At 40.7% G+C, this 27,754-nt stretch overlaps 1 protein-coding gene across 2 annotated transcripts in view; it reads left to right on the top strand.

Moving 5' to 3' along the window:
* Positions 1-27,754, top strand: part of SEMA6D (semaphorin 6D) — a 233,526-nt gene that overhangs the window by 136,073 nt on the left and 69,699 nt on the right. For both annotated transcript variants that reach the window (XM_068695977.1, XM_068695978.1), the window contains exon 3: positions 23,189-23,317. The gene's annotated coding sequence lies outside the window, so the exon portion shown is untranslated. The remainder of the gene's footprint in view (positions 1-23,188; positions 23,318-27,754) is intronic.

Here is a 27,754-nt window from a genome sequence, read left to right as displayed (position 1 = left end):
GATAGAGAGCAATTTGGCAATCACCTCTGCCAACTCCCTTAACACATGTGGATGCATCCCATTGGGACCCATGGATTTGTGTGGGTTGAGCCCACTCAGACGCTCCCGAACCACCCCCTTGTCAACAAGGGGTGAGATCTCCACTTCCCAGACCCTTTCTCCTCCCTCCAGGGTTGAGGAATCCCAGGGGGGGAGTCCTTGAAGCAAAGACTGAAGCAAAGAAAGCATTCAGTATCTCTGCCTTCTCAGCATCTCCTGTTACCAGGACACCCCCCTCGTTCAGCAAGGGACCCACATTATCCCTAGTCTTCCTTTTACTGTTTACATACTTACAAAAAACACTTCTTATTATCTTTTATCTCTTTTGCAAGCCTCATGTCTAGGTGGGCTTTAGCCTTCCTTGTCGCATCCCTGCAGGCTCTGACAACACTTCTATACTCCTCCCAAATGGACAGGCCCCTTTTCCACATTTCGTAGACCTTCCTCTTCCTTTTGATCTTACCAATGATCTCCTTGCTCATCCACGCAGGTTTCCTGCCCCCCTTCCCCAAAAGGGGATTGAACCTGCGTGCTCCATGCTGGCAGGTGAGGTGCCACAAGAGGGGCCCTGATGCCAGCTGCAACATGAGATATGCCACAGCCCCTTAGCCCCATTTACACTCTCACAGCCAAGGTGCAGGTGTCATGCTGTGGATAAGGGTGCCAAAAGATGGGTCAGGGAAGCAACACTGGTGGCTAAGGGTCTATAGAGTGTCTATAGCATCTTAGGCTATCTGTCAGCAGAGCTGTGCATGGGATCGGGGATACTTCAGCAGGTTCTCTGTTGAGCCAAGGGATCTACAGTGCTTCCCACTCCAACATGACCAAAAGCAGGAAGGGACCTTGGCTTCTTTAACACAATGTGAATGTGCTGCTGTTCTCCTTAAACTTGCAATTGCAACTCAGAATAAATTAGGCCACACTATAAATTAATCTCATGCTTAATTTCAAGCACATAAGTAAGCCCAGTGATGTTTTAAGTGTTTTGCAAAACTGGGGTCTTGAAACATTTGTTTCTTTGGGAAATGTTTTCCCGTTTCATCTGTAAAGTTAACTAGATCCACTGATGTGAGAACAATGGAGCAACTATAGCTTATTCCAAGTAAGGACAGCAGTGTGCAGTGCACAATCACAGTTTGATCTTTAAACGCCAAAGTGATTAAGTCAGGGGCTAAAAATCAAGATGTTCCCATCTCTCCCTCTCCCAAAGAAAATAATTCAAAAGAAGCTGAATGTTTTTATTTATGCTTTTCTCCAGGCTATGGGCAGGCATGAAAAATTTTAGCATAGACGGTGAAGGTGTTTTACAGTGTGTGAAGTGACAAGGTAGAATGGAAGTGATGTCTTAGCTTTAACTCTCAAGTCTTTATTAGGATACATCTTGAATTTGTTTTTAATTTCTGTTAACCAGAAAGTGTCAATGTTAGGGTTTTAAATTATAAATAAAATGCTTGGTTTGACATATTTAATAAGATCTCAAATCAACAGCCTGTCTGAATTGTTAATAGTTACCATAGCAACTTCACAATTTTCCTCTCTATCATTATTTGCAGCCTTTGGTCACATCATTTTAAAAGTTTGGTTTCTGTGATGGCATAGCTTAGTTGCAAATTTATTCATACCATTCTTTTTTTTTTTTTTTTAAAGGGCTACCCATTTCTGTCTCTGCAGAAGTGTCAAAGTTTCTAGCATTCTAGCAGTTAAAAGTAAGCTTGCTGCCATTCTTTAGGCATCACCCAGGTGGTGGCTAAAAGAGTGGACTGGGACTGAGCAGGGAATGAGCTGAGTCCTTGCTTCATAACTAGCTTGTGGTTAACTTTGTTTGATAACCTTTGAAAAGCCTCTGAACTGGGTGATTATCAGGTTTAGCCTTTAATGTCTGTAGATTTCAATTATTTATCTATAAATATTTAAAGAAATGGATAACACTTTGTATAGATAATTGCTTTTTTCTCCCTGCTGTTTTATCTTTTAAACTAAATAGTCCAGGGAAAAATAATAAAAAAAGAAAAGCAAACAAACAAACCAAAAAAAAAACACTTCTGTATATAGGTACAGCACCCACTTCAGGTGGTCCTCACATCCAACTCCTCTCTGGGTCCCTCTCTAGGTTCTCCATGTCTCAATCCAAGATCCAATTATCTAAGCTATGATTTCTCTCTGTCATGTACCACGGCAGCTGAGATCATTGTTAATACCTAGGATTCGTTGTCAAAGATGACTGAAGGGAGAAGACTTTGTGGTAACTAAAAACCATGTCTGAAATGTTTTTGATAAACTACTTTAGTCTTGGGATATTTATTTCTTGTCATCTGAAAGAATTCCACTTATGTGACCCCTACGAGATGTGTCATAGTTAAGATTTCTCTTTCTGGGCTTGCTTTTTAAATTTTTATTATTATTATTATTTTTATTTTTTAAAGGAGGAGGTGAAGGTGTTGGTTTTGTTTTTTTTTTGTTTCACTGAGATATTATTGGTAATAGGGATAAGGATATAATAATTAATCTGTGAGATTCACAAAATTTTCTTTGGACACATGCCAATACTGAATGGATGGCTGTAGCTAGAAGTAAATATGTGAAGCAAATAAATGGCACAGTCAGTAAGCTTTGCTTGCTATTTCACCTCAAATGATTCTTTCTTTGGCTCCCTTCCACTCCTCAGGGTGACAGGACATTCAATCCCTTGAGTCCTTATGTTTTTCAGCCCCCCTGCCCCTGAATGCATTAGTGCTTACATCTAAGTAATACAGCTCTATATACATACTGCTTCTGGCGCATCCCACAAAACCCCTCTGTATTAATTTACTCTTGCCTTTTATTCTGTGTCCTTTCATCTGTGCCTGCCATCTTCCAATAATGACCTCAACATCCATCCACCTCTTATCTACTCCATCTACCTCTCTCCCAAATATTCTTGTGCTTTTAGACAAAATGATCAGAGCATGGTTATATAAACTCTTCAACACAGCCACATGGGCAGTGTTATTCTAATGATCCCAGATTTGCTTTAAAGCTGTTGATTTAACCACATTTAACCATTTTTACAAGTAGAAATGTATGAAGTCTGTAAATAGTTACAAATGCATCATATTTTCTTCATATTTTTCTCTACATATTTATACAGAGATCTCTTGTATGTGAGTCTTAAGGCAGGATTAAATCTTTTAATAGGTAACAATTGCCTGGCACGTTGTATCTTCCCTTAGGTACCAAAAATAATAAGAAATATAGATACTTTTAGGGCACCTTCTTTGCTGTATATAGCAATAATATTCTTTTTTAAATGCTCCTAGGAGCATTCGATTGCAAGTCAAATGTCTTGCATTAAATGTTGTACCTGTTAGCACGTCACAATAAACTTTCATTGCTTAGCTTCTTTTTATTAGCCTTCCACTGACACATCAGCTAAAACTGAAAACAGAATGAGTCCCACTTTACCAAGATTATCAGGATTAAAATAGTCAAGTACTGTCTCTTACAAAGGTATGGTGCTGGAGGGAAAAAGCCCAGAATGACCATGAACTGCATCGCCTGCTGCTCAACAATTCCATTCTTCCCTTGACAGAAGTCCGTCTCAGCATCATTGCAATCTACCAGTGGATACTGCTATGGACATGGGCAGAAAAGAGCCAAGTGTGAGATAGAGAAAAGGCAAAGACAAAAAAGGGAAACCCTTAACTGAAGCAAAGAACAAAAGTATGATGGGTGCTATGGGTACTAATGGAACAGCTCTACAATTTCAAGTTAAGTCCTGCCACAAACAAGATTTTCTACTGCTCTTCCAAAAGTGTTGGAAAAAAAAAGAGCTCTAGTTTTTAGATAGCTAAATGTTACATCTGCAAATCATCTGTGGAAATAATCCATCTGTATTTTTAAAATGGAGACATATTTTCCTCATAAGTTTCAAGAGCTCAGTCTTTAAACTGTTACTCTACAGCTGTATTCTCCCAGTCCTCTGAAAGAACAGCCAAGAGTGAAACGAGACGAAAGAACTCAAGTTTTGTTTGCAAGTATTTGCAAAGTGCTGCTTTGGGTATAGACACAGAACAGCATCTGAGTATTTTAACAGAACTGATCTTCTTCCTGAATATCTTCATTCTTACAGCTGCTTTCCCTTTAAAATCCTCACACAGGAAATACTTTTCATGTCCTTTGAAATCTGTTTCCTTCTGCACCCTTACTCACAAGCACTTTATAAGGGATTTGTTGGTTCAAAGACTATGCAGTAATTACTTCTGTTGCTACAGTACTGTGATAGATGAGACCATGTGTAGCTCTCATACAGATTCTCCACAGAAAGTACTGTTCATATTCGAGGACATTTTAAAGATTGTTTTCCAAGTGTAAAATCCTGCAGAGTTCCATGTACCAGGTCTTGTAATTCTGTGTCTCAGAATAGGTTTGACAAAAGGTTTGATGTAGATCAGCAGGCCTCTACCACATGGGAGAGGGCTACCGGCGGCATGTTCTCCCCTGCCCCTGAGTCACATCATAAAGGCAGGACTGTAGTACCACCAACAGGCCCTATGCTGCAGGCAGCAGCTCAGGCTGTGCCATTTCAGAGAGCCCTGGGGGCATGGGGCAGGCAGAACCTCGGGCACACTGTGTCCCTGCCCTTCTTGAGAGCCCGGCCTGTCCTGCTGTCCTGTGCAGTGCCTGGCACCGGCCAGGTGTGACATTTTCCACATGAAATTGTTATGGAGTGGTAATTCGTGTCGAGAAAATGGTTGATATTAATAAAGAAGGGGGAGATTTGGGAGTGTGGCCATGGGGGTCAGAAAGCCCCGTGTTTGATGAGAACATCAGACTCCTAACGATGAGGCCATCAGGAATGTAAAGGAGTTCAGAGGGAACAAAGAAGGGTAATTCATGAGACTCCATGGGTTACTTGTTCTCCAGCCATTAAGGCATGAAAGTTTCTGGGTGTTTGCTATTGCTGGGCAAAGTTGTTTGACCAATGAAAAGTTGTTTTTGAAAAGGACTGCTGTGGGAAGAAGGCTATAAGAGGGAAGCCTGCCCTCAAGATAAAAAGACAACACGATGAAGTTACATCATCAATAAAGAAGCAGGAAAAAGGAATGAATAGGAACCGGCTAGCAGAACAGAGACCAGGATGGGAACAGGCACATTGATTGCCTCATGAAGATAGGTTCAGCCAAACTCAGCAAACTGCTCAGAGAAGCTCATACAAAAAGTCGCTGTAAACAGGCGCACTGGAGCTGGGAAGAAGCTCGAGCTGAGAGAAGCGGAGCTGCACACACAGCTGCCCCTCGCTGGTAAGCAGTTGCACATTATGGGGAATCATACGTCCTTAGGAACAAAGACTGTCCTGGCAACCGTAGAGCTTATTCTCCTTATTAACAATTGGACAGTTTATGATCCTGAAACATGGGCCCAAACTGAGGTCAAGGTGTGGGACTCTGCAACTAAAAATGACAAGGTTGCGGTGGGATTGCTCGGCACCTGGCGAGCAGTCTCAGAGGCCTTAAAGAGCCATGTGGGACCACAGTCAGACACATGTCACTTGCCAGACAGTGAGGGAACTGCGGGCTCGTCCACTGATCTTCTGCTACTCCATCGGCCCCCGCACCGCTACTGCCATTACAGGCTTTTGCTGTTACGCCCCCTGTTGACCTGGACGTGCCTTTTGACCCAGGCTTATTGGCCTTGAAAAGGAGATGGACATGCTTTTCTTTGATCCAGGAGGAATGGGATATATAAGGCCCGAAAATCAAGTTGCTTGACAACTTAATGCAAGACGTAATGTTCAAAAGGAATGGAAGATGGAGACTGTTGTTTGTAATCAAGAAAAGGAATGGAAAATGGAGACTGTTAAGTCATGGACCTTAAAGGATTGTTTGTTACCTTTTCTGATTGTACATATATGTAGGCATACTCGGGTTTAGTATGTAAAAGCAATGTTCTGTATGTTTAAAATGTTTGATGTTCGTGTGTGCATGTTGGTGGAGCGTAGACTCCCTGCATATCCAGCCCTGTTTACTTGCCTTTTATACCTTTTACAAATATTTCTAAATTCAGATTGAGTTGAGACTTCATTTATAATAAAATCACAATAGAGTGCTGCAAGAATCCAGAGGTGAGGGGATGGGTTTGTGAGGCTGGCCAGCGGGTTGCTGGTTGTTAGGATCTGCCTGCATTGCAGTGCTGTTTTTGAGCGGTAAGAGACACAATCTCACATGTTGCGGTTCCAAAACATGTTGCACAGCCAAACTCCTCCACGGGAGTATCACCCTGGTGTCAGGCAGCACCCAGGGCTCCCCAAAGATGAGCTTGCTGTGCAGTGCAGCCCTATGTGGCCCAGCAATGGGTGCTGCTGGCTGCCTGGCCCCCTGAGCTGTCCTGGGGGCGTAGCTGTAGGGTCACTGCTGTGTAGCTGGGGCTGGCACTTCCTGCCACACTTCAGTCTATTTTGATCTGGAATTGATTACTGTTTTTTCACAAAAGTGTAGCAAATCGATTTGCAAATTAAGGTAAATCAAGTTGGCCTGCTGCATTATCCATCATTTTGTGAATAAAATGGACATATATTGATTCATATTGTATCTTCGGTAGCTGTTCCCAATTCAAAACTCTATATGTGACTGGGTAGTAGGTGTCCTGTTCTTGAGGACATAAGTTCTTCCCAAGGCTTTTCATATCGTGTTATGTTGTTGATTGCCTTGTGTCACATACTTTCGTGTTACATCAATTCCTTTGCCAATATGACTCAAGGTCAGCAAAATAATATTACAGTGGTAAAACTAGAAGGCAAATATACCTGTCTTTGGATGAAATATTGTACCTACTTTCAGCTCAGATCGTGGACAGTCAATCCCAGTTTAAGGCAGATTGTTAGGATTCTGTTATCTGCTAAAAGTGGGTAATTTTCTCTAACCTTGAACCATCCATGGAGACTGAATACCTGTCCTCTCTATCTCTAATTGGTGCACTGCAGATGTGGCCAGTAGTTTTGTACATTTTTCCCCTCTCAGAAAAGATAAAGAAGAAATAGTTATTGCATAACAATAATCATTCCAGTCCTATCTTCAGCTTCCCAGGAAGGGACCGAGCACAAGTGCAGTACTACCCAGGCAGCATGAAGGAGCCATAAAGGAGAGGGAATCTGTCCCTTTCTGCCAGCAAAAGTACAGGAAATTGGGCAGAATAGTTACCATAAATGCACACTGCAAATGGAAAAGAGTTTGCAATGATGCTTCCACCATTAGGCCTCATTCAGGAACAATCTATAATGTAAAAGTCATTTCAGATGATTGCTTACTTTTTTTTTTTTTTTTCTGCTGTGTGTACATTAGCAAGAATTTTTAATGTGTGCATGGTGGGTTCTTTGGGATTAGGTTGCTTTCTTTGTGCATTTGTTTTGTTTCATTTTGGGGGGTAGGGAGACAGGTGTTTGTTTGATTGCTGCAGCCAGGACTCTGAAATGATGCAGACAAGTCTCATGGACTTGGTAGTACGCCTAGGTCAGCACAGCACAGGGTATGAGGCCAGCTCCTAGCCCAACCACATCTAGCACCACACCTTCAGGAGCCAGGCTGAACAGTTGGGAGCTTTTCAAATTTAGGAAAATCAAATTTCAGCCCTTTTTTACCTCAGCCAAAACAGACTTCACAGACCTTCCCACTAGACACGTAGTTCTTTAGCCTTTATAGGAACCACCTGACACTTTCCCACCTGGACCTGATAATTGAAAAGAGCTGACTGGCACTGAGCCCTGTGGCTCTTTATGAAGCAGACCACCCTGATACACATGCTTTTTCCTCAAAACATGATACAGTTTTTGGAAGGGGAAGAAACTTTTAACTGAGAGACGGCAAACACTATAAAAAAATATGTAGCTCTCAAAACATGTATATACTTTTAGAAGGAGTAAGATTTTCACAGATATGTTTTGGAAAGCAGGCATATGCGGCACCTGTGCATACGTATCTGTGTACACACAGACAAAACTGCTCGACTGCAATGGACAGGTTCCCAGGAAGAGACATCAGGTGAAAAAGCAGGAATCTTATAATCCCCCTGGTGTTTCAGGCATACAGATTTGAACCTGCTCCTCTCTTTCGATCTTGTACTGCTCTAATAAAACATCATGAAAGAGTTCAGAGACATGGAGTCCAAATGATGAAAAAATGATGAAATTCATACAGAGCTGTCCCACTCATTCTCTCTGTTTCTGACTCTTCTCAGTTCTCTTTCACGGCACCAGTATGGATTGGGAAAACTGTTTTTAAATCTAAAAGGAACACAATGTTACCTTCCTTTTTCTAACCTACTGATTTTCCTACCTTGGCCTTAGTGTTCTGCTGTTTGTATGGACTTCCATCCCCTATGAGGAAAAGAAGTAAGCTATAATTTCTATATATAATTAAAAAAAAAAAAAAAGTTAGAAAATACTCAGAGGGATTCTGATCCTGGTAATATTCCTCCATAATACCTCGGAATCCAAGAAAAGGGCATGTTTAACAAGGCCATTTACTAACTCTAAGGAAAAAAAAAAAAAAAAAAAAGAAAACGCAACTAAAAGAGAACATCCAAAAGTCAGTTAAAATCACTTTCAAAGTGCAAAGAAGACAGGAGGTCACTAGTCAACAAAATGACATTTTGGCTGTAAAAAGTCTTTATTGCACCTTGCTCTCCTGTATCACTTGAGGAGTGATAAAGGCTCTTTTCAGTGGGAATGTCAGTTTTGCTTGTCTCTTTTTTTTTTTTTCCGCCTTGTTTTAAGTGCCTCTGTGCTGTGATTCTTCTGTACTGGGGACTTGAGTTTTTCATGAGTCACTACCTGATATAACTTTGCCTCACATCATTTCTTTTCTGGACTGTGAATCCAGAACATCCCCAAGGTTACATGTGAAGATTAAAAGCTTTCTCCCATCCTTGTATCTCAGAGCAGTCCTCATTGGAGTGTCTCTGCAAAACTAGTACTTGCAAAGAAGAGTTCTTTTTCTTGGCAAAGTCAATAATGGCAGGTTGCTTTTTCCCCTTCCCCTTCCTCCTCCTCTTCCTCCTCCTCTTCCTCCTCCTCCTCCCCCTTCTCCTCTTCCTTTCCTTTCCTTTCCTTTCCTTTCCTTTCCTTTCCTTTCTTTCCTTTCCTTTCCTTTCCTTTCCTTTCCTTTCCTTTCCTTTCCTTTCCTTTCCTTTCCTTTCCTTTCCTTTCCTTTCCTTTCCTTTCCTTTCCTTTCCTTTCCTTTCCTTTCCTTTCCTTTCCTTTCCTTTTTTCTTTTCTTTTCTCCCTAAAGGAAATTAAATGTAAAAGATATGCTAGCACGACCTTAAAGCTTAGATTTAGACATGTTTTCCAGTGTTATGATTCCCACAGCAATCGTAATTCAACGTCAATGCACATTCTACTGTAAAGCATAAAAATTAACGTCACACTGTATACAGCAGAACATATTACCATAGCACTGTGTGAAATATCGTAGCAATTTGAAAACAGCATTTGGTTGTGTCTACACCAAGCTCTTGAATGAGTGTATAACTTGAGCATTAATATTGAAGTTACTTGGTTTGGGCTTATGTTTACGGTTCCAGGTTATCAAGCTTTCATTCCTTACATTTCATTTGCAGCGTGTGATTTTTGATTTTTTGTTTCTTAGGGACTGCTCAAGTGCTTAAAATCACATGCCAGCTTAAATACCAACCTGCTGAGACCACAGCCATTTCCACTCAGGGGTTGATGAACAGCTGCTTGTATCTTTTGAATCTTTCACTTTTCAAGCAAAATTTCCTGTCCTTGGTGACTCTTTATTGTGTTTTAAATTAATTTTAATAAAGCTTGAGAAAAAAAAAAATGTTTAATTGTTTTTGAGAATAAGGTGAAGCAAAAAGATCACTTTTCCCATTAGAAAAATTGCATGTGACTGTTATCGAATAATTGAAAAGACACAGTGGTAGGGATGGGAAGCTGAAATTTGGCAGAAAGACAGGTGCTTGGGGAAAGAGGTGCCTTTACTTGTTCTGGTAAAAATGTATTTTGCTTTGTTGAACACTTAGAAACCATTGACCACTCACTCTTGGTAGTCCTTTAGCAGCAGCTGTCTTTTTCTGCTGATGTTCCAACAGCAAATGGGCTACACAGGTAGGGAGCAATGAGTCAATGGCTATGGGAAAGTACAACAAAGTTACGTACCAGAGGAAGCGAGTTGTGTCACTGCACACACTTTTACTGCTACTTCAGCTCTCCCTTACACTCTTAGCCTACTGTGGCATCAGACCTTACACCGTGTGATTTTGCACTATGTAACTATGCTTAGTATGTTGCTTAGTATGTTGCTCTTGTTAAAAGGTACAAAATATTGTAGCGTGAAAGCCTCTTGTGATTTAAGCCTCTACAGTCCTAACAGACTGAACTTGAAAGTGCACACAAAACAAAGACACCAGCTTCATGCCAACGAACATCGGTAAACTGTGAGGTCACTCTGAACCACTGATATGGTTGCAAGCACTTTGTTGTCCAGTTAGTGCTTTTGTACTTGGTATATAAGATATTGAGTCCCAGGCTTCTAGAGCAGAGCTTATTATTGCAGCATGTGGAGCCAGCTGGTGCTCTGCTGGGAAGACTGCTGGTTTCTGTATCTTTTATTATCATAAAATACATACTGCAGCCAGAATCACCTCTGCCTGGACTAACTTCATTCGTTTTTCTGGCCTCTTCCTCCTTGAAGTATATGAATATCCTGTGGAATGTGCACACACGGCAGCGAAGAAGGTTGTAAGGGTGAGTAGCACTGGGCCATCAGTCACACAGGCCGGTTCGGGTAGTGACTGAGCCATGGGCCGGCAGTTGCATGGGTGCTGGGGAGGGTTTCCTCAGCTCTGCGACACGCACCGGCCTCTGGAGGCAGCACAAGGCTCTCAGCCCAGTGGCCTCAGGGACTCTGGGGATGTGCAGAGAGCACAGCCTCTGTGAAACCTGCTGCCAGCTGGTTTGTGGCTGTAACCTTACATGGGCCTGGCTGGAAAGGCCAAAGATGAAGAAAGGAGCACAGGCACTCATACAGAGAATCTTATTGCTGTAGATTCAGTACAGTGAGAGCGCGAGGTGTGGGAGTTGTTGGGTCCCAGTGCAAGACAACACAAGCCCTTTCTGCTTGCAAATTAGCTTTCTCTGTAGCAATCTCCAGCAAACAAATAATTTGAATGTTTCTTTTTGTATTGTTTAGGAAATTGCAGCATTTATTATGAAAATGGTGAAATAAGGAATTAACAGTTTTCTGCTAGATTTCTCTGCAGAAATGAGGAGGAACAGGCAGAGGGTTTCAGCAGTATTTCAGTCCCCCAGTGAACCTACAGACTGTAGAGTTCACAAACAGATGAACAAATAGTGCTTTTCCACAGTGGAATACAATGTTTCTGGAATTGCAATAACATATGAATTTAATATCTCCAAAAATAACATGTTTTCATTACTGGGTGGATATGAAAAATCTGGATTTTTCAGAAAGGGCTGAGAGCCTGAAAGAATATAAAAGAACAGGCTCAGAAGGAAGTTTGTAGACCTGCAGACAGTTTCCTCTGGAGACACCTCAGAGCTCGTTCCTGACAATAGTTGTAAATATGATATTAAATTGATGCCAGTTTGAACCCTGTTGAGGCTGATAAAGATAAATAATTATTGTGATTTGGGTTGTTCACAGTCTTATCTGCAGCAGGCAACCCTCTGCCTCACGTGCCAAACATCTGGCTAAAGAGCCAGGTGCTCTGAGGGCTCCCAGAGCTCCTTGCTGGGGAAGGGCGGCAGAAAGCTAAGGAGAAGCTTTCCAAGGAAGCTCTTGCTGTGGCACCTGTGTAGCAGAGACGGGAGGGCTCCAGATCCCACTCAGCTTTCCAGGGGACAAAATCAGAAGAGAGAATTAGAGTCAAGCAAAACAGATGTGAATACAGATGAGAATAGTTTACAGCTTTAAACTCATATTACTTTTTTTATACTATTCTGCAATCTCTTATCTCAGCATTGACTGACAGAAAATCGTTCAGTCATGGCATTCCAGATGAGATTAGTAATCCAGTTCTGAAGTTGCTTGAGCAAGGACTTGCCACATCATCTAGGGAAAAATAACATGCCATTTGTATTTTTATCATAGATCTTTGCACGTTTCTGACTTTGAAATTATTGTTCCTCTCCCTGAATTAATATGAAGAAATCATGACTAGTAATGTTGTACAAAACTACTGACCTACCAGACAGGCACTATTTTAAAAGCCCTGTGGACTTAAAACTGCATCTCCACAGTATCTTGAGTGAAGCTATAAACCAGCCTTTTGCCCATGTGTATCAGTGCTGTTACAAGGCAGAGTATTTGCAGGCATCTGCTATTCATGTACTTCTACAATACGGGCATAAAACTCAAATAATGCCTCTGTGTTGTGGGTTTTGAGACTTTTCCTCAGAAGCTGTTTTGATACCACTTGTATTTTGAAGGGATTCCCTCTGAAAGTTGTTTTTTTTTTCAGCATTTATACTGTAAGTGAATATTTATTCCGTGGTGCTCTGAAGTATGTTGGTATATACAGATTTTTCTCATTTGTATTTCTTATTAATGTTGGAAGTGCAGTGAGTAGTGAGTGGGGCAGACTAGGAATCATTAGATTTAAGGAGTCTTCAATATTCAGATCCCTGAATAAACAGCTGCACTCTTCAGCAGATTATTATAATAATAAATACAGTTTTATGGAACATCTGTGCCCAAAGGCCTCTTCAAAAGCGCATTTAAAATGTTAGCATATTTCAATCTCTTCTGCTTCTTATCACATTGCTTTAGCTGAATTGGGAAAGAACTGCCCACAAACCAGGCCTGCCAAGATGTCAAGTAATCCGAGTTTACAGGGAAAATGGTAAGGTAAGAGAATAATGGGTGAAACATATTATGATTATTAAAAAAATCTTGTTTTTCTCATAAACAGCACTTTATCAATGTCAACTGTCCAACAATGTTGTTAATGCAGGCTTAGGTTTGCCCTGTGATGCCCTCACCTTGCTAAGATCAGGACAGCTGGCTGGAGGGACATCAGGGTGAGGGAACTGAGCTTTCCCTTCTACTTGGCATTTCTGAGACTGTCTGCAATATCACAGTTAGTTTGAGGATGCCTAAATACAGGAGCCCAGTGGAAGGCTATTGAGGTGGTTGGGCTGGAGTAGTATGGGGGAGGTAGGTTTGTTTAACCTGGAGAAGAGAAGGCTCAGGGCGATATAATCAGTCTTTCACTGTCTAAAGAAGGGGGTTACATAAAAGATGGAGACAGATTTGTAGGAGCTCACAGCGAAAGGACAAGAAGCTATCAACACAAGTTGCAGTAAGAGAAATAGTAGCTGGAGGTAAGGAAATAACTTTTCACAGTGAGAGCACCGCAGCAGGGAACAGGCTGCCCAGAGAGGCTCTAGGACCTCCATGCTTGGGGGTTTTTACAATATGCAGGACAAATCCTGGAGAAATATGATCCAATTTTGAAGTTAGACTTCCTTTGAATAAGCAAGAACTAGATGATCTGCAGAGGTCCTTCCTAGCCCCAATTTTTCTGTTTTCTGTGATTTAATTCAGCTGAGGTACAGACTGCCCTCAACTGTACGCCCTCTGACATTCCCTAAAGTAGCAGGAGTCTGCACAAATGGGTCAGTAAATGAACTGTCAAAAAGTACAGAAGGAACTGGTATGAACAACCACCACTGCATACGTTGTCTTGAATGCCTGCATTATCTGCACATGTTCCAGGGCTTTGCACAGCTAGCTGGCAGCTGTGTGAGCAGAATATGAAGAGTGAGGTATATGTGCCTTGAAGGAATACACTGCAGGGTTGAGTCCATGGTGTCAGTAGAGGTGAACAGGATTTTCTTCACCCAACTAAAGGCGTGTTGGAGAACGGTTTCTCTTGGGCTTAGTGAAGGTAAAGGTGGAAGGCAGGGTGAGACTGATGAGTCCTTCTGCGAGTCCAGGACAATGTGAAGGGAGCAGGCTTGGCATCTGAGTGTAGGTAGTTCCTGTTTACTACCTGCAGCTGAGACCTTAGTTTTGGCTTGGTAAAGAGATGTTACGCTTTATTCTACAATACTCATGGGTTCTGACTGTTGTGATGCAGTTTTAGATAACTGGAAACGGTTAAGAAATCTCATGAATTAAGAATTATAATTCTTTATTGTCTCATGTCCAAGATTTAAATTTAGAAGTACATGATACTCAGTGACAGCTTATGGCACACTGGTATAACTCACTCTGTTGTAATGATGATTAGGTGTAGTAAATACAGAAGGTATGGGAGGGTATTTCAAATCCATCAGACGTGGCTGACTTTATTAATAGTGCTGCTGTAGATGAAACTCTTACAGTTGTACCATGCTTCAGACTGTACTTGTGCAGCTTTCTTTTATGTATATAGGGAGGTAAATATTTGGTTTTATCTGAGATCTTGCTGCTGATAACAAATTCTCAACTAATGTGTTTGAATCTCGACTTATAAAAATATTTTATGGCAAAAATACTTTGGAATACTGCAACTTATCAAACTTTTTATAGCAACATCTAGTGACTTTTCATCGCTATTTTTGTGCTATACCCATGTTAATAATATAATCATAGCAAGCTTAACATCTTATCACTTAGAATAAACCACACCAACTATCATGCTAGAAACTGAGAATTAAAGAATGCATGTCATAAAGGGGGATTTTCCAGAAATCAGTTTTAACTGACAGTAGAGGATGTCATCTGCTTTCAAACATTATGTCCAAAAATGAAGTATAACTTCAAAATATTTTGAAATTGTCATTCATAAAATAGAATATTCCTGAGAAGGAGTGAAAAGTGTGCCTATAATGCATGAAGCATTTGCATTTGTCAAGCTATACAGATACAAAGTAAACCCAAAAGGGACTCTAAACCCAGGCATGGACCTTTTCCACTGCTGAATACATGCCCTAAGCTGCCATAATACTACTGTTGGACATGGCTGTACCCTAAGTGATTTATTGCGTGGTTTGTTACATTAAGACCAGTTTGTGTCAGGAAAAATAAAGATAAATATACTATGATAGTGCATCTAGTTTACCAATATCTTTTATCAACTGAGTGATGTTGGTTTTAATCAAAATATACATGATTTGTGGAGTCTCTGGGATAAAAAAGGGTTGTTATAAGGCCTTAAGGCTGGATGGTCCAGCCTCCATCGACTTACAGATCCCAGCTCATTGTAACACTATACCTTGTAATTTCACTTAAATAAATGTGTAAGGCTCTCATTCTGGTCTGGTAGCCTTTGACACTGGCATTGCACTAGGATAAATAGCTGTAGTAGTAGCCAGGGGCAGGGGGGTTATAAATTAGTCTCCCAGTATTTTTTGATGAACTGGGGCTATATAAGGCCATTAAATCAATTAGCTCAAAAGCCTCTAAATCATTGAAACATACTTTACTTTAGAACATAGCTATGTGAAACTATTGCTTATTTTTTTAGTGTTTCCTTAACTACTTCATCCAGCAACTCCCCAAGAAAGTAATCACAATATGATACACACAGGAAGGAGGTAAAACACTGTTTTCATAATCACACCAGAGAAGAGCTGAAACATCTAAAAGTATCACTCTATGAAAGCCTTTTTTTTTTTTTTTTTTTTTTTTTTTTTGCACAGCACTTTGCATGTGGCAGTCTGAGTTTTAGGAAGCAATGTACAGTATATTCAAGCATTCAGATGAAAGGAAACAGGGTCCGAGGATCTGCTGTCTCACTTACGAAATCAGCCACGGACACATAGATAAACTTTTGCTTAAAAACGAAGACATGCCTGCTGCCTCATTAAGGGTAGCTAGTGTAAGTGCTGCATTAACCGAGTAATGCACAGCAGAATGCAAAATGCAGTCTAATCAGAGTGGATTCCAATTTATGGAAGAGATGAGCCAGTGGCTTGAGGTTGCCCTCATCAAAGAATGCTGATATTGTCATTAAATCGTACTTATTCATCACTGACATTAAATTATAATCTGAACTGGGTTGTTTTCTCTGTTTTTGTGAAGGGAATCAGATATGGTTTGAATGTACTTACCAGTGTTAAAGGCACTTCTTTGCTGGAAACTGAGCTCATGAGCCTTTGATCATAAAAGGAAAAGCTCTAGTAACTAGTGAAGACTTCTACTTGAACTGCACAGTAAATGCACCATGTTGCAATTAACACAAGGTACACATATGCATGCCCACGGTGTACATACATTAATGAGTATGAATGAAGGGGAAGGTCTGTAAGCAGAATGCTGGAAAGGACCAGAAATGTAACACCCATCTCAGACTTTATTTTTATCCTAGTGTAGTATTACCAGTCATCCAAATTTGTCAGCTCATAAATGGTTCCTGTAGCCACAGATATTGGGAGCACAGAAAACCTCCTAATGGGTCACGACAGGCTGTCAGTTTTCCAGTAGGGAAACTTGATTAATCTCTTTTTACATGGCACATTATGTTTGCATTAGCATGAGCTTTTAGGCAGGCTCTGTTGTTATTGCCCTCTTGAGCTATTAGTCAATGATCTATTTAGTGCATCTTAGATGCAAACTTTTACTGTTTGAGCTTTACCTTTCATTGAAAAGGTCATGAGTTCATTTCCCAGCGAGAATGACTTTTCAACCCACTTACCCGAAATACAGTGTTGCCATTTTTAGCTCCACTGCCATGTTCATTCCACTAGAGAGAAAAACATCTTGGAAAACCACTTAGAAATAAAACAAAGAGCTGACCTTATCATATTCTGCTTTGTAAGAGCTTACCTGGTATCTGTGTAAATGGTCCCCAATACCCACAGATATCGAGAGCACAGAATACCTCCTGATGGGTCACGACAGGCTGTCAGGTTTCCAGTAGGATGCTAATTGATTATACAGCTTTCAGACTCACAATATGTTCATCCAGCGCCCAGAATTCTGCCTTTCTGCGCTCAACACTTTTCAGCCTCACCATGCTAGTTTTTATGGTTTCAGAGTAAGAAAACAGAAGGAAGGGTATTTTAGAGGTTTTAAAGAGTACATATTATTTGAACCAAAATTACGTATTTTTACAGTCAGCTGCTGTGAAACTAATTATAAGGAGTCTATAACATTCAGTTCTGCTTCTTTAAACATGCAAAGAGCTCCCTCCTTGTCATTATTATGGTTCAATGAATAGGAACAGGGGTAAGGAGGGAGTTTAGCTGTCGATTTTTGTGGGGCAGAAGCTTCACTATAGAACTCTCACTACTTGGGCTTGGATGGAAATTGTGTAAGACCATGCCAGTAATTATTGTAATCTCTGCTACTTCAGCAATGTTTAAACCTGGGCTTCAGGTTCCCTAATTGCAAAATGGGGATGATGATCTATGCATCCCACTGAGGAGGGTTAGGAAAGGTGGGTGACTTTTGCATAAGTGCCAGTGGTTACTCCTCAAGTGAGCAAGGTGAGCAGGATACTTAATTACTCAAGCTGAAATGGCAGGCTGTTGTATTCTCTGACTAGCTATTTCCTATTACTGTGGCGCCAATGCTATCTCTTGCCATGTACAATCAAAAGATGCTGCAAATTAAATACAATCATCGTAACAGCCACAATTAACTGCATTCAATTTGCATGCTTTTCTGAGAATTTCTTCTGGGGATTTTTATTTTCAGCAGCACCTAACTTTATCATTAATTCCAGAAACCTGGCATAGACCAGAGTGCATGCAAAATGATTGCTGGTCTCTAATAGCGGAGCAGGCAATGGGAACTAAAGCCTCTCCCTGGCTGGGATCTCACATCACAGGTCTGCTCCCTCAGCTGACTCCTTGCATTTTTCAAGTGTTGGGTTTTCCAGTGTGAATTGGTTCAAACCAGAATGGGAATTACTGACCCAGCAATATCCTTTATTGGTAATGAATTGAGGAGCTTTGCATGCACTACAGAGAGAACTGGTACTGCAAAATATTCTGGTTTGCCTGCCTGGAGAAAGCCTTTCCCAAAAAAAGGAACATGTTTAAAAATCTATCTCATGAACTACATATTTGTAGTGTTGACTGTCACATTTCTTATAGCACTGTGGCACCCACGTTTCCTCCATCAGGAGCTACAGAGACTGCCTTTGCACAGGGAGGCACGGAGAAGCGCTTCCCAGCAGCCCTCCTGGCGCAGGGCCCCTTGGTACCGAGCTGCACCAGCCCGGGCAGCTGCCTGGTGCATCTGCTTGCAGGCCGAGGGCCGAGCAGCTTTTCCTAGAAGTTAAGGAATTGCAGCTGGTTTCTTGATGGCTAACTACCAGAGTATATGAGCACAGCATGAGTCCTGATTTGAAATAGAATAAACATATGTAGTATACCCCCACTTACGGACTAGATTGCTTAGTGACCATGTTTTCTGTGGATGTGGCTAAAGGAAAGTGAAAGCCCTGTGATAAACAAACAGTACAGAACAATAGTTAAACCTGTATAATAAGACCACATGGTGTCTATTTGAATCTGTATTACTAAGTGTTCTGAGCTTTGTCTTTTGCATCTGTTTATGTCAGGTCTGAGCTATTGCCTGAAGAAAGCCTGATGTGACATGACACCTGGTAATGCACTCTGAAAGGGACCCTGATTTTTTGAACGTGTTACAGTTAGAGATTATTAATTGCAATGCTTAGCTGCTATATTGTTTTGCTGCTAGTCACAATTGTAACAAAAGCACCCGAGATTTTATGGCTAGTGCGGTTCAGCTTTAAATTTATACATTCTATAAATGCCATAACGTTGTTATTTTAATCTGTAGATCAGGTTTGTCAAGGGCTATTCATTAAAATGGCTCCTGTGCCCAATATAAATCCTAGCAGCCCCAGTTTCGTTGGATAAGTGTTGATTTTAAAAGGACTCTTATGCCCTGAGCTCATCATACTCCTGACTGCCACAGAGCAGCCATACTATGGAAGATCAAGGGGGAAAAATATTTCAGTTAGAAATACAAAGCATAGCTAGTATAAGCACTGCAGAGAAGTTGAGGATGCCTCTTCCTTTGAAGTGTTCAAGGTCAGGTTGGATGGGGCCTTGGGCAACCTGATTTAGTGACAGATGTCCCTGCCCATGGCAGGGGCGTTGGACTTAGATGATATTTAAAGGCCCCTTCCAACCCAAACCATTCTACAATTTCTATGATTTTAGCAAAACATTTGTTCTTGGCAAGCATTGAAACTTAGGAGGATTTTCAGTTCTGCCTCTCCCCAGAAGTTAGATAGCAGTGGGTTCTGGGGAAGCAGAAACAGGCACAACTGGTGGGCCAAGAGCAGGCAGTTATGGGCTATTGCATGAAACTCCTTGGGCTCCTCCACAAGAAACTGTGAGGCTGGGGATGTGCCATGGGCACCCTCACACTGGCTAGCTGCACCCCAGCTCCATTCTGAAAGGTCTAAGCAGAGCCTGAGCCCAGAGAAATGAACTTTATTCTCTGGCTGGCAGCAGTGCCTCAGCATTGTGCTAGCAGTGGTATGAAGCCTCCAGACCAGAGCTGGCCTGAGCACAGCCAGTCCCAGCCCTGCAGAGGGGAATACTGGGAAACAAAGTTTGGTGTAACTTTCCTTCAGTTTCCCAAGTTTTATGTGGCCTTAGTTACTAGGGAAAAGTTGCACTCAGCCTGATTGCTTCCTTCCTTAGAAGGACAAAGAAGGTGTTCTGCAGTTGCTGATGAATGTTGCTCTGGTCACAGCTGAATATAGTAGGACACTATTCATTTGAGAAGTGAAGCCAATCCTGTTATTTAGGACACGGACCGTTCATCACTCGGGCTCAAGGAAGATTTCCCAGACCTTAATTCCTCTCCCAGAGGTGCCAACAAAGCAGGGGCAGCAGCAGCATGGGACCCCTGGCCAGGGCTGCCGCTCGCACCCTCAGTGCTGGGCATGGGATTCTCTTCCTTCCTCCAGGCCTCAGCAGGTATTTTCCACACAGGCACAGTTCCCTGGCTAATGACAGCAGCAGGTATTTCTTTCTACGTCGTTTCATCAGTATTCCCATTTAGATATAGTTTCAGCAGCTTCAAATGCAAAAGTAGCATCTTTGGGGTAGCCTATTCCTGGGAAGGAAACAAAACCTGTTCCTAACACAGGACAGATTTTAAATGTTTCAACCAGAAAAGAACTCAAGTTACCTCTTTGCAACTTACAGTGAAAAATAGAAATCTGTGTATTTGCAATAGTTGGCATTTGGAAAGGTTCTGATAATAAGATACGGTGGTAATAAAACAGATTATGCCCTCTCCGTGCACCCACCTCTCAATGCTCTATGATTGTTCTGCCTTCTGATGTCAGCATTCCTTAACCTTGAAATCTTTCTGCTCCACGCAGATTACAGGGGAAGGTGTAAGAAATGGTAGACACAGTATTAACTCTGTTTTGCACAGTAATCTCTCCTTGGATGTTTGAGTAAGAAACATGCAGATCCATTGTGTGGCAGTTAGAGAAAAACGTTGAATGGGCACGTGTGGTGTTTGGCCAGAGAAGAGAGTGAGTGAAAGAGTGAGTGTAAGTGCCAAAACTCCAAACGTGTGCATGCTGGCTGGCAGCATAAGGAGGTTGGGAACCTGCACTGCCCCACTCTGCAGTTGGAACCATCACATCTTGTTTCCTTTGACTTAAGTACAATTAACAAGAGCAAAGTTTGGCCTCTGAACTGCAGAAACCCATGTGTGGTAGTCTTTTTAAAAACCTTCTCAGATCTGTATTTGTGGATAATTTTGATATTTTAACACTGTATATTTCTGTGCTCCATTACTGGAAGATCTGTCTGACCTTAGCCCTCTAATTGTGCAGTAATTAGCATCTAAATACCATGCAGAACTCCCTGCAAATCAACCAATTGGAATATTAATTCTTAATCTAAATATATCCTTAAAAATTGTACAATTATCGCTCTCTACAGGTACCTTAAAGGAGGCTGTAGCAAGGTGGGGGTTGGTCCATTCTCCCACGAGCCTGGTGACAGGACAAGGGGGAATGGGCTAAAGTTGTGCCAGGGGAGTTTTAGGTTGGATGTTAGGAAGAACTTCTTTACCAAAAGGGTTGTTAGGCATTGGAATGGGCTGCCCAGGGAAGTGGTTGAGTCACCATCCGTGGAGGTCTTTAAAAGACGTTTAGATGTAGATCTTAGTGATATGGTTTAGTGGGGACTGTTAGTGTTAGGTCAGAGGTTGGACTCGATGATCTTGAGGTCTCTTCCAACCTAGAAATTCTGTGATTCTGTGAAATGCAAAGTCAGTATTTTCTGCCTTTTTTCAGCATCTGATATTTCTGTACAGTGAAGTGGTTTGTACAGGCACAGGCAAGCACCTCTGAAAGGGAGTGTGAGATGTGATGCCTCCCCCTCCTCCCATGAGTTTAGGCCCAGAGCCCCAAATACTGTTATTCTGTATGAGCACTCCAAGCAAGAAAATCAAAACGTGCATCGTCAGATCTTAGATTCCATAACCATATGACATAGCACAAGTCTTTTTTGATTTAGTAAAACAGCATTGTGTTAGCAATACATTTTATCTAGACAGCTTTGTGACAAGTTATAGTTGTGAGTATTAATCTCCCAGGACATATCCAAGTAATGAATAATTAAAACTAGGACTCACCATCTTACAGACCACAGAAAGGTTGGCATGTCCTTCCCACTGCTTACCCAAGAGCAAGGAGCTCTCACCTGGTGGATAGCTTGGCTCTTTTTGTGGTCTGGATTCAAAGAATACTGCATCTGCTTTGCTTTAGAACTGCAAAGGCAAAGTTTAATCTAATAATATTATGAGCAGAGAATTTTAATTCTGCATTTTAGTTTTGATATTTAAAATGAGATACTTTTCAACCATTCAGACTAGAACTATCAAAGATACTAGAAAAACAAGGACACGGAGATAAAAAAAAATAACCACAAAGGTGAGTCAGCCTTAAAACAGACAATGCCTAAGAGAATTTTCCTCCTTGAATACAAGGTTAATTCTAAAATCTACAACTGAAAATTCAGAGGAAATACCACAAGAGTCAAGCTGTAAATAAGAATATTCTCTTCTATTTCAGGCACACATTGCTATTCTACCAGGAGACACAGCTAACACACATTACCATTTATGTAAACCCATCCCACCCCTCAAAAAAAAAAAAAAAAAGTGCAAATACATTGATCCATATGTATTTTATGATAATCAGCAAGGTTTGGGAACTTTGGTCACTTTAATGATGTGATTGTATTTAACACACAAGACTGAGGGCTTTGTGTCGTCAGTAGCAAAACATGAAATACTATATGAATTAGGAAAAATCCAATAACAAACAGCAGGATGCTCTGTGCATACACATCACTGTTGTGGTTATGAGCAAATACAAGACTGTACATGATTAACCACGATTTATTCTTACCATAAACTTAGCAGATGGATGCAGAAGACATACTATAATTGCATACACATTTCCTCCCAGAGCTCAGAACCAATAAAATATGGTAATTTCTTATAACTTAAGACACATTCCTTACTGTTTTTAAATAAATAATAAGGTTTTAACAGGCTTGTATAGTTTTTCTTTTTCAGTTTTTGAAATGAACTGTCTTGTGAATGTTGATATGCAATGAACTAGAAACAATATTACCTACAGGGACACTGGTATTGTTTATTGAGAAAGATACTCTGGACTAAATTTATCAACCCATTTTTTATTATATGAAGTCTCAGCTCTCTTAACACTTTCTGGTTTATATAGTATTCAGAGTTTTGACTTTAAATATTTTTGTTGTTGTTGTTGTTTTTTGCATCACATTTTGCCATCTCCAGAAAGGATATTTTCGGTTGCACAAAGTGTCTTTAGATAAAGACAAAACAAATATCCAAGCCAAATATCCAGCCTCCAGAGCTCAGAAAGTGGTTACGAATTTTGGGAGTAATTAAAACTACAGAAACATCAATTGTCTCAATGATATATTAAACTAAACATTTCTATACAGACTCTGAAACTGTAATAAGAATATATCTAAATATTCAGTTAATTGCATCAAAATAGCGCATCCATCTGTGAGCTTTGTTCTAAGGTTGCTGAGTTGAAAATATGGAATGTGATCTGCAAGCCAAGCTAGTTACTAAGTAGCTGAGGAAAATGTATATAAAGAAGTTGTGCGCTAAGTTTCCTCTTGCGGTTCTCACTGCAGCCCTAACGAAGCAATTCCAGGACAGTCTCAACAAAACCAACCTCTACGGTGTGTCATTGCTTGAACTTGACCCTCTTCCCTCTGCTGCCCGCCATTCAATTTCCCCGCAGATTTTGTCCCCTCGTTAAGGTAAGCGCTCTTGAATATTCATTGCCTTGAGCCAGTGTAGCCGAGAAACTTTCCACTTTCCTTGTCGCTCTGTGCCTTGCTGTGCCAGAAAGGCTCTTCTTCGGGAGTGAGCCTTCTGGGGTCCGCAAATTGCTTTTGTTGTTTGTGTTTGGGATCTGGGAATCCAAACAAATAAAACAGAACGTAGTTGCTGAATACTCAGATCTTTAGCTGGAGAAGGCCAGTTTTTTGTCTTTGGTTTTCCAGTCTGATTAATCCTTTTATAAAACTGTAAGCTGCTAACCTCTGTAGCTGCATCACATGGCAGCTGCTGGAAGGGGGATAGAGCAGGTTGCCTCTGCAGATCATTGTAATGTTATATTTTAATTATAGGTTGCAGTGTACTTCAGACACTCCAGCAAGACTGCCTAATTAACAAGGTTGTTCAGCTTTCACATAGTATCAATCAACTAGTTGCTGGAAATGTCTTGATCTCATTTTCTAAGATTAAAGTATAAACGAAGGACACTTTGCTCCATTGTTACTAAACTAAGGCAGTACCATCTGGTTTGCAAATGTGATATTAGAGTCTCTGGAATTGTCTGAGGCCCCAACTCAGCAAAGCAGTAAGCACAAGCTTACCTTTGAATATGTAAGTGGAGCCATTTGTTTCAAAGGAATCACATGCTTAAGGTTGAATGTATGCTTGAGCATTTTATTTTAATCAGAATTTCATAGACTCATTTTGAAATACAAAACCGAACTTTTCAAAATAGACAATAAGGAGCTAGCCTATTTGTAACATTGGGGAAATCATAGCTTAAACAGTAGCTGAAATAAATTGAATATCCCCAATAGCATGTATTATACAAAGCTCAGTAATACTGCCTGATAAGATAATGCCATTTTAATTCAAGAATCTTCCACAGTGTTGTATATTTAGATTCAAACTGTTAAATAAAAGTAATTGCAAGATATACAAAGAAAAAATGAGTGAAAGAAAATGGTTATAATTAGAAAACATTTTTATCCAGAATTTGATAATCAAACATTTACTTTTAATATCTATTTGAAAAAGTAAAGCTGTGTTTAGGATTGGTACTATACTAATATTTGAGTGATGTTTCAAGGAGGTTCAGACTACGTTTGAACTGAACTACAAAACTTTTCTCTCGCTTCTCCCTTTCCCATTTGCTACAGTCTTTGGAATGCAGTTTCTGGGAGAATTCTTAATTGTGAAACAAAAAAATAGATTATTGCCCCCAGGTTTACCACTAGCCCCAGGAGGCTAGTGGTCCTGAGGATACATGGTCCTGAGGATACATGGTGGTGTGGGAAATCAGTTCGTGATGCTCAGTTGCTGTAATGGGGAGTTAGCATGTGCCTGCCCTTCTGTTGCTATGGGTCTACCTCTGCGCTGCAGCTTGCTGAGTCAATGCCTCGCCTGCTCTGCCCCAGCCACTGCTCCTTACCATGTGGGCCCGGAGAGGAGTTGCAGAGGCAGTGGCAAGAGCAGCAGCCTCCTGTAGGGCCCTTCTTTCTTCCCACTGCAAAGTATGGCATGGATAGCACATGCAGTGGAGACAGATGGCGCTTGCTTTCTCTGCAGTGCCATCACTTGGCACTTGCAGAGGAGAATGTGATGGTTGCATGAACGCAAAACTGTGGATTTAAATACTAGAAACTCAGTCACCCCTCTGAAAAGAGCAGGAGCAAGACCTTTTCCCCGCTAACATACCACTTCAGTTCTGTTGTGATGGCATATGTGAGTTTAAGTGGTGCTCAGGGACAGATTTTACTCATAAAATCATAAATGGATTTCATTAAACCTATGTGTTCTCTAATATATCAGACATAGTTGAGACTCAGAAGTTTTTAAAAAATAATAAAAAAAAAAGGATAAGAAGAAGAAGAACGAAGAGAAAAAGATATCTTGTTTTTTTCCCCTCTTCCCCAAGTATGAATCCTTGATATTTATGAATAAGCACTGAAAAATAAGCAAAATTAGTGTATGAGCAGCATAAAACCAAGGTAGTGACCTTGCTGGGAAACAGAAGAAGTTAATATATTTATATTGGTGTGCATTCAAATCAGGAATAACATTTTTAAATCTAATTAGAGAAATACATAATCCCCCCTCTTTGGAGCCCTCAAGAAAAGCCAGCACAAGTGTCCATGACCACAGAAGGCTGAGTATTCAGTGAAGCAGAATAAAATACTGTCTTTACTAGTTTTGGTAGTTTTGAAAATAAATGTTTCAGCATCCTTTTACCTTGAAACACACTCCTTTTCCTTTAAGTTGTATTCATCACTGATGTGTTGTAAGCTTAAATCAAAGGACAAATCCATGTAGTTTCCTCATTCTTTGTCCTTGTTCTTTGAAGAAGCTCTTACAGGCATAGTGTATGCTTCCATCTTACATTGGACTTAAAAAAATTAGTTATTACTATGGTTTTGAAAGGATAGGTTTTTTCTTATAAATGCTGGTATTTTATTAACATTCTGCAAATGAATATCAGAGCAAGAGCTGACAGTTGTAATGTGCTGAATATCTAGTAACTATTTAGGTTAAAAAAACCTTTAGTGTTTTTATAGTGTGGTTATCTTGAAAAACCATGTAGCGGTAAAGCTTTGTGGATTAATTCCTTTGAATCAGCAAAGCTGCTTCAGATTAACAATTCTTTTAGCTGGTGGCATATTTTTTTATTCTATATAATAACAAACATGATTAGCACAGAAGTACTACGCTCTCCATAACCTGTTTGTAATTGGGAGAATCTGCAGTATGTATTCTACAGTCCAGCTCACATTGAAGATTGAAATGTAATTACAGTACAGGCAATCTCATCTCTAGTAATTACAGTTGTCACCATCGATCCAATTAACCAGGATAACTAACTCTGCTGAGCCAGAGTTGACAAAGCTTTCTGGCTAAACCCAGATTGCTGTAAGAGTTTTGTTGATTTTTTGAGACTTTTTGATTGACAAAACACCAGTGCTTGTAAAAGTAGATAAGAAATATTGTGAAATATGGCTTAGGAAACCAAAAGCAAAACCTGCTTTTACTTCTTGCTCAGGGCTGAAACTTTTAACTGCGACTTACACAGCAAACAGCAAAAATGCAAAACAACCCTGACATAAATGAAAAGGATGTAGAAAGGGGCAGGCCTGCTTCCTGATGTATGGGTCAGGGATACACTTGGTTCTCCGATGGATGAAGTGGTACAGAGCAAGAGGCAGTCAGTGTCTGCCCAAGGCCATGTCTGCAGTGTCCAGCGAGGGTGGCACAGGGAGCCCCAGGCCTGCCAGACCTGTAGCACTGGGTTGGCACACAGGTGTGTTTTACAGTAAAGGTCTTCTATGGTTCCACCGCAATGCTGTGCCAGCATAGCTGTGCAATTTCCTCCATGGTAGTGGGCACTCCCAGTTTAGGACAAGATAGTGAAATTTCATGCAACTAGGTAGCACTTCTTCACAGCTGTCCCTGGTGAGTTCACTGGGACCACCTGACATATAAAGTACTCTTCTGTGGGTTTGAAGTGTTCACAGACTAGTTTTTAGATAAGAGAAGACGTCCAGATTCTTTATATGTCAGGCACTTTTCCAAACCTGAGCTGAACTGCTAAAATATGATGTAACTAGGCTGCCTGACTTTTTGTAAAAACAAGTTATGGAGATGAAAGTGGGCCAGAGCATTTGTTCCTTGCTTCTTTCAGAAGACTCCGCAGTATTGCTATAGTAGGCTTAAGGCTTCAGTGTTGGCCAGCCTTCAGGGCTTTTTAGGAAAAAAGTACCAGTTTCAAGGGGGGGGGGTGAAGGGGGAAGGGGTGTCTGTTTTCAGAATTTTTCTTCAGTTCTAAGAGTATAACTTGACAGACTGTTTTGAACAAAATAGTAATTTATTGCCTTTCTCGGAGGTTTGTCTAGATCTTTCTTGACCAACACTCCAAAATATACGAAATGGCCGTTATGCCCGTGTTAGCAATGACAGTGACAACTGTAAGCATGAAGCTGGAAAGTTCCAAAATAGTTCACCATCAGGCGTAACGCATATTAGAAAAATTCTTTCTAAAATGTCACCAGAAGAAACCAAATCTTACTAAAATCATCTTAATTGCATCCCAGACCATAGCCATAGCAGGTCAAAATGTACTATAGGTAGGCAGTTCTAATTGATGCTTTGAGGATTTCTTTTTGCACCACACTGGCCATGGAGAAATTCCCCTCTCCAAGAACAGACAAAGATATGAATTTATTCAGTATGCTGTAAGAGAGAATGAATCTAGACAGCCACAATCCATGGCATCTTTCATTCCTCAGTAAAGCAATAGATAGGTCCTTATGTGCAGTACTTTGCTTTTAGTTGTATTTATAGCCCCATTGAAGAAAAAAAGTCTATTGGATGTACTCACTACAGGACCATATATACTCAAGCATGTGAGCAGGTTATAAAATTAT

This window comes from Anas acuta, chromosome 12, assembly GCF_963932015.1.
Source record: "Anas acuta chromosome 12, bAnaAcu1.1, whole genome shotgun sequence".
Classification (NCBI taxonomy): domain Eukaryota; kingdom Metazoa; phylum Chordata; class Aves; order Anseriformes; family Anatidae; genus Anas; species Anas acuta.
This window is presented reverse-complemented; position numbering and strand designations above follow the sequence as displayed.